Here is a 14,602-nt window from a genome sequence, read left to right as displayed (position 1 = left end):
GCTAATTCTGTGTTTTTAGTAGAGACGGGTTTCTCTATGTTGGTCAGGCTGGTCTCAAACTCCCGACCTTAGGTGATCTGCCCGCCTCGGCCTCCCAAAGTGCTGGGATTAAAGAAGTGAGCCACTGCGCCCAGCCATATTCTTTTATTTTTAATTGATAAATATTGGCCTGGCGCGGTGGCTCATCCCTGTAATCGTAGCACTTTGGGAGGCCGAGGTGGGCGGATCACGAGGTCAGGAGATCCAGACCATCCTGACTAACATGGTGACACCCCGTCTCTACTAAAAATACAAAAAAAAAATAATAATAACAATAAAAAAAATTAGCCAGGCGTGGTGGCCGGTGCCTGTAGTCCCAGTACTCAGGCGGCTGAGGCAGGAGAATGGCGTGAACCCTGGAGGCGGAGCTTGTAGTGAGCCGAGATGGCGCCACTGCACTCCATCCAGCCAGGGCGACAGAGCAAGACTGCGTCTCAAAAAAAAAAAAATGTAAACCTAGTTTCAGTAAAAGTTAGTTATCAGACAGAGCCAGACTCCGTCTCAAAAAAAAAAATTAATTGTGTATGTTTATGGGGTTTAAAGGCATATGTTGATACATCATGTATACATTATAAAATGATCAAATCAGATTCATGAACATATCCATTATCTAAAATATTTATCATTTCTTTCTTGTGAGAACATCTAAAATCCTCTCAGCTATTTTAAAATATACAATATGTTATTACTAACTGTAGTCACCCTGCTATGCAAAATAAAATAAACCTAAAAAAATCCTCCTCTTTTAGAGGAAGAAAAATTCCTTTAATACTACCACAGCTGTAAGTAAACAAAATCCCCTGAAATCTCACTTGCTAGAAATCTTGTTTTCTGATAAATATGCATACCTCTATTTAGACATTAAAAGTAATTCTAGAAATTGATCCCAAATCATTTAGGATAAAAAGCTAATAAAAAACCTATGGCGGGGCGCGTTTGCTCACGCCTGTAATCCTAGCACTTTGGGAGGCCGAGTCGGACAGATCACGAGGTCAGGATATCCAGACCATCCTGGCTAACATGATGAAACCCCATCTCTACTAAAAATACAAAAAGCCAGGCACGGTGGCGGGCGCCTGTAGTCCCAGCTACTCGGGAGGCTGAGGCAGGAGAACGGTGTGAACCCAGGAGGCAGAGCTTGCAGACAGCTAAGATCGCACCACTGCACTCCAGCCTGGGTGACAGATCAAGACCCCATCTCAAGAAAAAAAAAAAAACCTATAAAAAATATATAGCATATAAATATTATATATGTAGTATTTGTTAAAAAAAAACCTATTCTTTTTGGTACTGAGAATTCTATGGTGGGAAAATTATGAGCCAAAGTATATATTTATACTAAATAATACATATATTTATATTGTTATTTTAGCTCATTACTTTCTCACCATAGAATTCTCAATATCAAAAAGCATAGTAGTTTTCCTAGACTCTAATGGATATACTTATTTCAACAAAGTAAGGTTGTCCCTATCAACCGTCATTCAAATGCCTTGGTCTATTTGTATTAATACAATAAAAGCAGCACAATACCTGTCATGGGAGGAAATGAACACAAGTAAGTATAGCATGTCCAATCTCTGTTCAATCAGCAGTTAAATTTGAGTGTGTGCAAAAATATTGGTCACTCTCTGATACTGATTTTTAAATTAATATGTTGAATTTACTACCCTTTCCCAACAAATTTTATTTTTTAATGAATTTAATATTTATCATTACTTCCTTAAACAAGTTAAATAATTTGTGTTACAGTTTATTTTACATTTATTTTAGTGAAGCATAACATCTTTAGAAAAGTGAACAAATTGTAACTCTACTGAAATGTACCAGTTTATATCCCCACCAACTCTTTCTGAAATCTCTTTACATTCCAGTGTTATATTTGGTGTTTATATGCCATAAGGTTTGAATTATTGTAGTTTTATAAATAACTTACACATATTTTACAATATGATGTGTGATTTTTCTTCTAGCCCATTTTCTAGCTAGTTGAGACCCAAATATGGATGTATAATGAACACTAACACGGTTTCTTACTAAATACATATATTATAAACTTTTTATTTGTTTCAATAGTTTTCCTTTAATTCTCTGCGTTTTATAATGTAACACTAAAATTACTTGCAAGTTTTTTCTCAAATCATCTTCTATTCATCTATTTCGATTTCCTTATTTAACTAACTCTGTTGTCCCATTTGTCAAACTTTCAGAAAAATGCCAAATTACAGTAGTGATATCAGACATAATTTTCTTGTTCTTGGCTTCAGTGGGAATGCCTCTGGGTTTTTGGTAGTATGTTCTTGGCTGCTGGTTTGTTGTAAATATTTTTTATCATGTTACAGAAGTATACTCATCAGCTACTTATTCTCACTACCACCATTTATGACATCTCATATAGGGCCATTGAGTAGGGTTGATTTTTGAATCAAATGGAATGGATATAAATCCTAACTCTCATTTTCTGGTTGTGTGATCTCAGTAAAAGTATTTAATTTCTGACATTTCAGTTGAAGTGTACCTGTATTTGTTGAGTACCTATTATGTGGTAGCAGTACACTAGATGCTAGTAAAAACAATAAAAATAGACAAACCTACTTTCATGTCTTGCAAAGTAGAGCTGCTTAAAAGATGCAGGAGAAGAAGCAGGAGAGGAACTACCATAGGAGAACAACTCCAGACACAAGAAGAGAATCACAGGACAGAAAAGACTCAGGAATTCTCAGATGCTATGTTCATTTAGCAGTACAGATGATACAACTGGAAAATCAGAAAAGATTGACATGGCACCTTATAAGGATGACACACTATTTCATCAAGAATTCGTATTTTTTTTATTATTATACTTTAAGTTTTAGGGTACATGTGCACAATGTGCAGGTTTGTTACATATGTATACATGTGCCATGTTGGTGTGCTGCACCCAGTAACTCATCATTTACGGTTAGGTATATCTCCAAATGCTATCCCTCCCCCCTCCCCCAACCCCAGAACAGGCCTCTGTGTGTGATGTTCCCTTTCCTGTGTCCATGTGTTCTCACTGTTCAATTCCCACCTATGAGTGAGAACATACGGTGTTTGCTTTTTTGTCCTTGCGATAGTTTGCTGAGAATGATGGTTTCCAGCTTCATCCATGTCCCTACAAAGGACATGAACTCATCATTTTTTATGGCTGCATAGTATTCCATGGTGTATATGTGCCACATTTTCTTAATCCCGTCTATCATCGTTGGACATTTGGGTTGGTTCCAAGTCTTTGCTATTGCGAATAGTGGCGCAATAAACATACGTGTGCATGTGTCTTTATAGCAGCATGATTTATAATCGTTTGGGTATATACCCAGTAATGGGATGGCTGGGTCAAATGGTATTTCTAGTTCTAGATCCCTGAGGAATCGCCACACTGACTTCCACGATGGTTGAACTAGTTTACAGTCCCATCAACAGTGTAAAAGTGTTCCTATTTCTCCACATCCTCTCCAGCACCTGTTGTTTCCTGACTTTTTAATGATTGCCATTCTAACTGGTGTGAGATGGTATCTCATTGTGGTTTTGATTTGCATTTCTCTGATGGCCAGTGATGATGAGCATTTTTTCATGTGTCTTTTGGCTGCATAAATGTCTTCTTCTGGGAAGTGTCTGTTCATATCCTTCGCCCACTTTTTGATGGAGTTGTTTTTTTCTTGCAAATTTGTTGGAGTTTATTGCAGATTCTGGATATTAGCCCTTTGTCAGATGAGCAGATTGCAAAAATTTTCTCCCATTCTGTAGGTTGCCTGTTCACTCTGATGGTAGTTTCTTTTGCTGTGCAGAAGCTCTTTAGTTTAATTAGATGCGATTTGTCAACTCTGGCTTTTGTTGCCATTGCTTTTGGTGTTTTAGACATGAAGTCCTTGTCCATGCCTATGTCCTGAATGATATTGCCTAGGTTTTCTTCTAGGGTTTTTATGGTTTCAGGTCTAACATTTAAGTCTTTAATCCATCTTGAATTAATTTTTGTATAAGGTGTAAGGAAGGGATCCAGTTTCAGCTTTCTACATATGGCTAGCCAGTTTTCCCAGCACCATTTATGAAATAGGAAATCCTTTCCCCATTTCTTGTTTTTGTCAGGTTTATCAAAGATCAGACAGTTGTAGATATGCGGCATTATTTCTGAGGACTCTGCTCTGTTCCATTGGTCTATATCTCTGTTTTAGTACCAGTGCCATGCTGTTTTGGTTACTATAGCCTTGTAGTATAGTTTGAAGTCAGGTAGTGTGATGCCTCCAGCTTTGTTCTTTTGGCTTAGGATTGACTTGGCAATGCAGGGTCTTTTTTGGTTCCATATGAACTTTAAAGTAGTTTTTTTCCAATTCTGTGAAGAAAGTCATTGGTAGCTTGACGGGCATGGCATTGAATCTATAAATTACCTTGGGCAGTATGGCCATTTTCATGACATTGATTCTTCCTATCCATGAGCATGGAATGTTCTTCCATTTGTTTGTATCCTCTTTTATTTCATTGAGCAGTGGTTTGTAGTTCTCCTTGAAGAGGTCTTTCATGTCCCTTGTAAGTTGGATTCCTAGGTATTTTATTCCCTTTGAAGCAATTGTGAATGGGAGTTCACTCAGGATTTGGCTCTCTATTTGTCTGTTATTGGTGTATAAGAATGCTTGTGATTTTTGCATATTGATTTTGTATCCTGAGACTTTGCTGAAGTTGCCTATCAGCTTAAGGAGATTTTGGGCTGAGACAATGGGGTTTTCTAGATATACAATCATGTCATCTGCAAACAGGGACAATTTGACTTCCTCTTTTCCTAATTGAATACCCTTTATTTCCTTCTCCTGCCTGACTGCCCTGGCCAGAACTTCCAACACTATGTTGAATAGGAGTGGTGAAAGAGGGCATCCCTGTCTTGTGCCAGTATTCAAAGGGAATGCTTCCAGTTTTTGCCCATTCAGTATGATATTGGCTGTGGGTTTGTCATAGATAGCTCTTATCGTTTTGAGATACGTCCCATCAGTACCTAATTTATTGAGAGTTTTTAGCATGAAGGGTTGTTGAATTTTGTCAAAGGCCTTTTCTGCATCTATTGAGATAATCATATGGTTTTTGCCGTTGGTTCTGTTTATATGCTGGATTATGTTTATTGATTTGTGTATGCTGAACCAGCCTTGTATCCCAGGGATGAAGCCCACTTGATCATGGTGGATAAGCTCTTTGATGTGCTACTGGATCTGGTTTGCCAGTATTTTATTGAGGATTTTTGCATTGATGTTCATCAGGGATATTGGTCTGAAATTCTCTTTTGTTGTTGTGTCTCTGCCAGGCTTTGGTATCAGGATGATGTTGGACTCATAAAATGAGTTAGGGAGGATTCCCTCTTTTTCTATTGATTGGAATAGTTTCACAAGGAATGGTATCAGCTCCTCCTTGTACCTCTGGTAGAATTCAGCTGTGAATCCATCTGGTCCTGGACTTTTTTTGGTTGGTAAGCTATTAATTATTGCTTCAATTTCAGAGCCTGTTACTGGTCTATTCAGAGATTCAACTTCTTCCTGGTTTAGTCTTGGGAGGGTGTGTGCGTCAAGGAATTTATCCATTTCATCTAGATTCTCTAGTTTATTTGCATAGAGGTGTTTATAGTATTCTCTGATGGTAGTTTGTATTTCTGCGGGATCGGTGGTGATATCCCCTTTATCATTTTCTATTGTGTCTATTTGATTCTTCTCTCTTTTCTTCTTTATTAGTCTTGCTAGCGGTCTATCAATTTTGTTGATCTTTTCAAAAAACCAATTCCTGGATTCATTGATTTTTTGAAGGGTTTTTTGTGTCTCTATTTCCTTCAGTTCTGCTCTGATCTTAGTTATTTCTTGCCTTCTGCCAGCTTTTGAATGTCTTTGCTCTTGTTTCTCTAGTTCTTTTAATTGTGATGTTAGGGTGTCAATTTTAGATCTTTCCTGCTTTCTCTTATGGGCATTTAGTGCTATAAATTTCCCTCTACATACTGCTTTGAATGTGTCCCAGATTCTGGTATGTTGTGTCTTTGTTCTCGTTGGTTTCAAAGAACATCTTTATTTCTGCCTTCATTTCATTATGTACCCAGTGGTCATTCAGGAGCAGGTTGTTCAGTTTCCATGTAGTTGAGTGGTTTTGAGTGAGTTTCTTAATCCTGAGTTCTAGTTTGACTGCACTGTGGTCTGAGAGACAGTTTGTTATAATTTCTGTTCTTTTACATTTGCTGAGGAGTGCTTTACTTCCAACTATGTGGTCTCAGCAGTGTGGTGCTGAGAAGAATGTATATTCTGTTGATTTGGGGTGGAGAGTTCTGTAGATGTCTATTAGGACCACTTGGTGCAGAGCTGAGTTCAAGTCCTGGATATCCTTGTTAACCTTCTGTCTCGTTGATCTGTCTAATATTGACAGTGGGGTGTTAAAGTCTCCCATTATTATTGTATGGGAGTCTAAGTCTCTTTCTAGGTCTCTAAGGACTTGCTTTATGAATCTGGATGCTCCTGTATTGGGTGCCTATATATTTAGGACAGTTAGCTCTTCTTGTTGAATTCATCCCTTTACCATTATGTAATGGCCTTCTTTGTCTCTTGATCTTTGTTGGTTTAAAGTCTGTTTTATCAGAGACTAGGATTGCAACCCCTGCCTTTTTTTGTTTTCCATTTGCTTGGTAGATCTTCCTCCATCCCTTCATTTTGAGCCTATGTGTGTCTCTGCATGTGAGATGGGTTTCCTGGATACAGCACACTGATAGATCTTGATTCTTTATCCAATTTGCCAGTCTGTGTCTCTTAATTGGAGTATTTAGCCCATTTACATTTAAGGTTAATATTGTTATGTGTGTATTTGATCTTGTCATTATGATGTTAGCTGGCTGTTTTGCTCGTTAGTTGATGCAGTTTCTTCCTAGCCTCAATTTGGCATGTTTTTGCAGTGGCTGGTACTGGTTGTTCCTTTCCATGTTTAGTGCTTCTTTCAGGAGCTCTTTTAGGGCAGGCCTGGTGGTGACAAAATCTCTCAGCATTTGCTTGTCTGTAAAGTATTTTATTTCTCCTTCAGTTATGAAGCTTAGTTTGGCTGGATATGAAATTCTGGGTTGAAAATTCTTTTTGTTAAGAATGTTGAATATTGGCCCCCACTCTTTTCTGGCTTGTAGAGTTTCTTCGGAGGTATCAGCTGTTAGTCTGATGGGCTTCCATTTGTGGGTAACCTGACCTTTCTCTCCCTTAACATTTTTTCCTTCATTTCCACTTTGGTGAATCTGACAATTATGTGTCTTGGAGTTGCTCTTCTCAAGGAGTATCTTTGTGGCGTTCTCTGTATTTCCTGAATTTGAATGTTGGCCTGCCTTGCTTGCTTGGGGAAGTTCTAATATCCTGCAGAGTGTTTTCCAACTTGATTCCATTCTCTCCGTCACTTTCAGTACACCAATCAGACGTAGATTTGGTCTTTTCACATAGTCCCATATTTCTTGGAGGCTTTGTTCATTTCTTTTCATTCTTTTTTCTCTAAACTTCTCTTCTCACTTCATTTCATTCATTTGATCTTCCATCACTGATACCCTTTCTTCCAGTTGATCAAATCGGCTACTGAGGCTTGTGCATTCGTCACGTAGTTCTCATGCCTTGGTTTTTAGCTCCATCAGGTCCTTTAAGGATTTCTCTGCATTGGTTATTCTAGTTATCCATTCGCCTAATTTTTTTTTAAGGTTTTTAACTTCTTTGCCATGGGTTCAAACTTCCTCCTTTAGCTCGTAGTAGTTTGGTTGCCTGAAGCCTTCTTCTCTCAACTCGTCAAAGTCATTCTCCGTCCAGCTTTGTTCTGTTGCTGGTGAGGAGGTGCGTTCCTTTGGAGGAGCAGAGGCACTCTGATTTTTAGAGTTTCCAGTTTTTCTGCTCTGTTTTTTCCCCATCTTTGTGGTTTTATCTACCTTTGGTCTTTGAAGATGGTGATTTACAGACGGGGTGTTGTTGTGGATGTCCTTTCTGTTTGTTACTTTTCCTTCTATCAGTCAGGACCCTCAGCTGCAGGTCTGCTGGAGTTTGCTGGAGGTCAACTCCAGACTGTTTGCCTGCGTATCAGCAGTGGAGGCTGCAGAACAGTGGATATTGGTGAACAGCAAATGTTGCTGCCTAATCATTCCTCTGGAAGTTTTGTCTCAGAGGAGTACCCAGCTGTGTGAAGTGTCAGTCTGCCCCTTCTAGGGGGTGCCTCCCAGTTAGGCTTGTCAAGGGTCAGGGACCCACTTGAGGAGGCAGTCTGTCCATTCTCAGATCTCCAGCTGCGTGCTGGGAGAACCACTACTCTCTTCAAAGCTGTCAGACAGGGACATTTAAGTCTGCAGAGGATTCTGCTGCCTTTTGTTTGGCAATGCCCTGCCCCTAGAGGTGCAGTCTACAGAGGCAGGCAGGCATCCTTGAGCTGCCGTGGGCTCCACCCAGTTTGAGCTTCCTGCCTGCTTTGTTTACCTAGTCAAGCCTCGGCAATGGCGGGTGCCCCTCCCCCAGCCTCGCTGCCGCCTTGCAGTTTGATCTCAGACTGCTGTGCTAGCAGTGAGTGAGGCTCCGTGGGCATAGGATCCTCCGAGCCAGGCACGGGATATAATGTCCTGGTGCGCCGTTTGCTAAGACCATTGGAAAAGCGCAGTATTAGGGTGGGAGTGACCCGATTTTCTTGGTACCGTCTGTCACCCCTTTCTTTGACTAGGAAAGGGAATTCCCTGACCCCTTGCGCTTCCCTGGTGAGGCAATGGCTCGCCCTATTTCAGCTCACACTCAGTGCACTGCACCCACTGTCCTGCACCCACTTTCTGACACTCCCCAGTGAGATGAACCCAGTACCTCAGTTGGAAATGCAGAAATCACCCGTCTTCTGCATCGCTCATGCTGGGAGCTGTAGACTGGAGCTGTTCCTATTCAGCCATCTTAAGAATTCGCATTTTTAAAATATGCATTTGAAAATTTTCATAATAGACTGTAAAGGCAAAAAAAATCAGGGGGACTGGCATATATATATATATGAAAATAATGATAAATTTATTATAATTGGAAATGTTGGGTTCTAAAACACTAGCAAAAGAGGCAACAGAAAGGTAGATAAAATATGTAACTCTGAAATAGTCTCTATTCATAAGAGCTTATAGTATGATAACAAATGCGTAATAACTAATAGGAAACATACAATTATTCAATAAACTGTGTTCAGGAACCTATTCGAGGATAAAAATCAAATTAGAACCTCTCCTCATATAAAATATTTGGAACAGTGTTCTCTTAATTTGGAAAAGGAGGCGTTGTAAAGAGCATTTATATACCTGGAGTGGTGGTATTTTCCACATTCTAACACACCACATTCTAACACACCACACAAAGGTTATCATCATCATTATCATCATGCTCATCATTGTAATTGTCATCATTTATGACTACCCAGGGATTAAAAACAGATTTCCATATAGGTGAATGTGCTTCTCAACATATTATGAACAGTGTGGTGGAACGCAGACTAGATGATCAAACAAAATATACTTTGAGATTAAATTAAGAGTGTCAGGATGACCGGCATAAGTGTACAATGAATCAATTAGTCCACATCATTTTATGCAATTAACAACTGAGAACTATATTACAGTTGTATTGTCAACTGTATTGGTGCTTTTGCTACTAACCTGGACATTTTACATACAAAGAAAAGTCAATGTTAGACAACAATGTATATATACCTCTTAGCAAATTTTGGAAAGCAACAACTTTAAGACCATACATATTTTACACAACAGTTTACTCAAGTGCATTTGCAAAGAGATGGAAAAATTTGTGAGGAAATATCATGGTCCATTAAATATCATATTCTGTTAACAAAATAATAGACTAATAAATTTTTATAGTTATACTGGATCCATCAACCTGTCTGCAAACCCTTCAGTACTTTTTTGTTATCAATCTAGTAATAAATTTGTGTCATTCCTTCTTGGTCATTGCTAACTTCATATACACATACAGCTGTGAAAGTTATCTTTCATATTTACACATTTTTTGAATCATAAAATATTTATTGAGTACCAAATTGTATGTGTGGCACTGTGACATGGCTGAGGATTCAAAAAAGCATAGTGTTCTATTGGCCCCTGAATTCCTCTGACGTAGATACACCCATAGTATAGACAAATTCAAGGGTTCTGAATGGGACTTGAATAAAGAGAGTATTGGAGAATTTGGAGAATGCCTCTCAGAAGACGTGAGATTTGCACTAGGTCAAGCTGGAAGGGTGCATCTTGAGAGAGTTTTAGATATCTAGTGGAATGTCCATGATAATTCTGTCATGGAGAGATTACTCTGGAGAAACATGTTCAAGATTCTAATATGCTTCATTGCTAAGAAAAGGTAGATAACTATCCTCTTTTACATATCTCGTTTTCTGAGTACTGACATCTTTGAAATTCTGTTATTTCACATTTTGTGCACATAGTCTTGTAAGCTACTGAACATCTGAAATTGGTCTGACTTCCACATTTGGCCGTTATGTACAGCCTACATCTTATTGCTATATGATGATGGCGACTATCCACAAAATATGCCTTTGTTTCAGTTTTTTTTTTTTTTTTAACTCTCACCTTACTCTATTAACACCTACTAAATCATCCATACTGGGATCCGTATTTCCATATTGTACCAATGGGGTGGTGGTTTTTGTCTGAGTGTAACTTTTCACATTATTTTTATAATAAGAAGTTTAGCGGGATAGCAGGTACTTTTTCATGTTATACTAAAAATAGAAAAAAGAATAACTTTCGACAAAGAATTTCATAATTTTGTGCCAGGCTTAAACTGGGCATTTAATTAACGTAAGTAATCACTAATGGTTCTTGTTCTTTGAGTGTGTGTGTGCTATCAAACAATCACAGATTGAACATAATCCCAATTAAAACCAAGACCCTTACCCAGGGTGAATCCTAAGCTAATATTCTTTTCACTGTTTTTACAGTATCTCAAAGTAGGCTTTTCTAAATAAAACCTAATCAAGTAAATAAGATTAGTTGGTTTGTAATTTCAAGATATTATCTTTATTAGCATTTGTAAGAAAAAAACTATGTTACCAGAAGATGTTAACAGTTTCATATTATTGGTAGAAATGGGAAGAAAGTGAATAGATCTGCATCTGGAGCCCATTAGTTTTGTTATAATAATATTCCCTGTGACAGGAAAGTGAGGCATAATTCCAGTTCAGGCTGATGAACGTCCCTCCTTGCAGCAAGAGCCTGTAGCTTAGGAGACCAGGTGTGCTGTTGCCTTCTTTATTTCCCAATTGCTGTAATATGGTTAAATCACTCATAAAAATTATAATAAAAGAGAAGATTGAAGGCATATCCCTGAGATAAAAATTAAAACTATAGTGCTATTTGTATCTTTAGACACCGATAATAATGGGATTTGTATCACTGATATCCATGATAATGAAATTCCTCCGTACTTGGAATAGCTCTAGGTTTATCTTCCTCCTCCAAACTCAGTCTTAATAATATCTTGTCTTCTAAGGAAGAAAATGCCATTAAGTTAGTACATGTTCCTACTGTCTGTGACCTCTGCTTCAATCCTACTCTATTACAAGTAGCATATAAATCAAAAATTTCAATTTGGTTTTTGGACTGGAAAGCACTGATACAATATAATACCTTTTAGGAAGACATAAATAATTTGAGAAAATTCCAGGGTACTGGTTAAAAATGCTACAGTGTCATATTTTTCTTTTAATCATAGTTCCATCCATTTGAAAAACAAATGGGATGGAGATGCAGGTGGTTTAAGGCATCAATATCACACTGCTGAAAATCAAATGGCAGTGTGAGCCGGGCATCATTAAGGCAGGGATGGAGGAGAACAGCAGGGGATAGGGTTGGTCTGGGCACCAGACACATCTCTGCCACCAGCACAGTGCAGTGAAAGGCAGTTGGAAGACCAGTGGTAAAATGTTTCTAAATGGAGCCACCAAGAATGTCAAATAGGCAGGGCAAAGAAATTGATGTCTCTTCCTTGGTTTATGTGCCAGATAATACTGCACTGCTCTTCCTTCCTACACACATTGCTTCTCCTGGGGAGATGTTCCTGAAACAGCAGGGGTTTGGTCTAGGTCCTGCTGTTTGCTGCACAGAAAGCCAATGACTGAAGTGACAAGGAAGAAGGCTTTAATTGGGTGCTGCAGCCTGGGAGATGGGAGTTCAGTCTCAAATTAATCTCTCTGATCAACTAAAACTATGGGTTTTTATAGCAGGGAAGAAATTCAACAATGTGCAGGAAAACAGGAACTAGGGTGGGACAAGGAAGCAATCATGATGAATGTGGGGTCAGGATTCGACTGGATGTGGTGACCTGGTAGGTTTCAGTTCTTTGATACTTTTTTTTGAGAGGTCCTTTCCTGAGAAAGGAACTCAGATAAAACAAATCAAGTTTCAAGCTTTAAGACCAGAAGGGTCAATTTCTGTTTAACCAAAAAACTATCTGTGTAACAACTGGGTCAGTTTCAGAGAGTTCCTTTCATGGCCAAGTTTGTTAGAGGCCTCCCTGCAGCTGAGGCCACACTGCCCTTCCTTAGGGAGCACACAGGAGCCAGCCCCAGGGAGCAGAGCAGAACCATCCCTAGGCTGAGCCTCGGTAGCCTGCAGGTGGCCACATGCAGCTGCCTTAGGGGCACCTGCCAGCCTCTCAATGATGAAGGCAAGCAAAGTGGGATGATGAACAAAGATATCTTAAGATACACTATAGCACTAGTCACTACAAATATGATAAACAGTCTGTTTGTTCAAATAAATATCACAGTAAGTTTTTTAAAAAATAAAATCTGTCCAATCTGATAAAATGTTATTTATAAAATATATTTGTAAAGTGTGTTCATATTTGTAAAATACTGAACACGCTCCCAGAAAGCATTTTAGTAGAAGTCATTTTGGTTTTGGATAAATTTGATCTCTATAAGTTCAGTTAATGATCAAGGACAGATACAATACAATTTCAGTAGTTTACATTGTCATCTTTTCTTATTTATTTTTGAAACGGAGTCTCACTCTGTCACCCAGGCTGGAGTGCTGTGGCACCATCTGGGCTCACTGCAACCCCTACTTTCTGGGTTCAAGAGATTCTCCTGCCTCAGCCACCCAAGTAGCTGAGATTACAGGCACGTGCCACCATGCCCAGCTAATTTTTATATTTTTAGTAGAGATGGGGTTTCACCATGTAGGCCAGGCTGGTCTGAATTCCTGGCCTCAAGTGATTTGCCCACTTTATCCTCCCAAAGAGCTGGTATTACAGGCATGAGTCGCCACACCCCACCTGTTGTCTTTTCTTTAATTAATTAATCCTATAAATTGCAACCCTAATTATTTGCCAGTGAAACCACTGCAGAGATATGGGTAATAAAACTGACAGCTCCTTACAGAAAGTTTCCATGTGTTGTATGATTTCATTCAGGCATACTCCTTTTGCTTCCCTTTCACCAGTTAAGAAATGGAATGCCTCTACCTACATATCACATCAGCACTGTCAGCATAAAACATTATGAAGGAGATAATACGGGAAAGAATGTGAAATCCAAGTCAAGGACTCCTGCTATTGATGCTGTATTCCCTGAGTGTAATTTAAACTTTAGATGACCCTAAAGTTTGCAGTGTCTGCAAACCAAACCTGCTCTGCAACACAGACTTAGCTGGGGCCCCTCCCCAGACCCAATCCACCAGCCTCTCTTGGGAAGCAGCTTAGCAGTACCCATTTCTAAGAGCCTTCCCAAGTAACTGGAGCCTCTCTTCTCGCTCCCTCATATCATGACCATGCTTTCACATCCTGTCTAATTTGCCTTTGAGGGATTCAGTTATTCTTCTACTAATTTTTAAGCATCTGTGCTTTTTCTAGGTTACTTTGCCTCTTTCTATGCTCATTTGCTAAAATCATATAACAACTACATTGAAATAAAAAGAATACATCCCTTGGTCATTCAATCTCTTATTTATCAACTCAAGAAATACTTACACAGCATCTGTTTTATGCTATCAGGCTCAACTGACATGATCCTACGGGGTTAGCAGACATTTTAACAACCAGAAAAAAAAGGTATATGAACAAAAATTGTGGTGTGCTATGCTGTGGAAAAATAAGTCTGAGTCCTACAAAAGAGAATATAGGAGGAGCCTGTCTTAGACCAGAGGTGATCAAGATAACCTCAGCAAGAAATTATCATTTTGAACTGAGACCCTGTATTAGTCCGTTCTCGCATTGCTACAATGAAATACCAAAGACTGGGTAAATCATAAAGAAGAGGTTTAACTGGCTCATGGTTCTACAGGCTGTACAGGAAGCATAGTGGTTTCTGCTTGGCTTCTGGGGAGGCCTCAAGAAACTTATAATCATGGTGGAAGGCAAAGCCCAAGCAAGCACGACTTACATGGCAGGAGCAGGAGCAAGAGAGAGAGGGGAGATGCTATACACTCAAACAACCAGATCTCATGATAACTGTATCAGGACACCACCACCAAGGGGATGGTGCTAAACCATTCATGAAGGACCCGCCCCATGATCCAATCACCTCC

At 39.1% G+C, this 14,602-nt stretch overlaps 1 protein-coding gene and 1 pseudogene across 2 annotated transcripts in view; one reads left to right on the top strand and one right to left on the bottom strand.

The window, feature by feature from the left end:
- The window catches only part of SGCG (sarcoglycan gamma), a 172,636-nt gene that overhangs the window by 106,017 nt on the left and 52,017 nt on the right, over positions 1-14,602 (bottom strand). The gene's annotated exons all lie outside the window — the stretch shown is intronic.
- Positions 2,770-2,870, top strand: LOC129049711 (U6 spliceosomal RNA; annotated as a pseudogene).

The sequence above is a fragment of the Pongo abelii genome, chromosome 14 (assembly GCF_028885655.2).
Source record: "Pongo abelii isolate AG06213 chromosome 14, NHGRI_mPonAbe1-v2.0_pri, whole genome shotgun sequence".
NCBI classification, from domain to species: domain Eukaryota; kingdom Metazoa; phylum Chordata; class Mammalia; order Primates; family Hominidae; genus Pongo; species Pongo abelii.
This window is presented reverse-complemented; position numbering and strand designations above follow the sequence as displayed.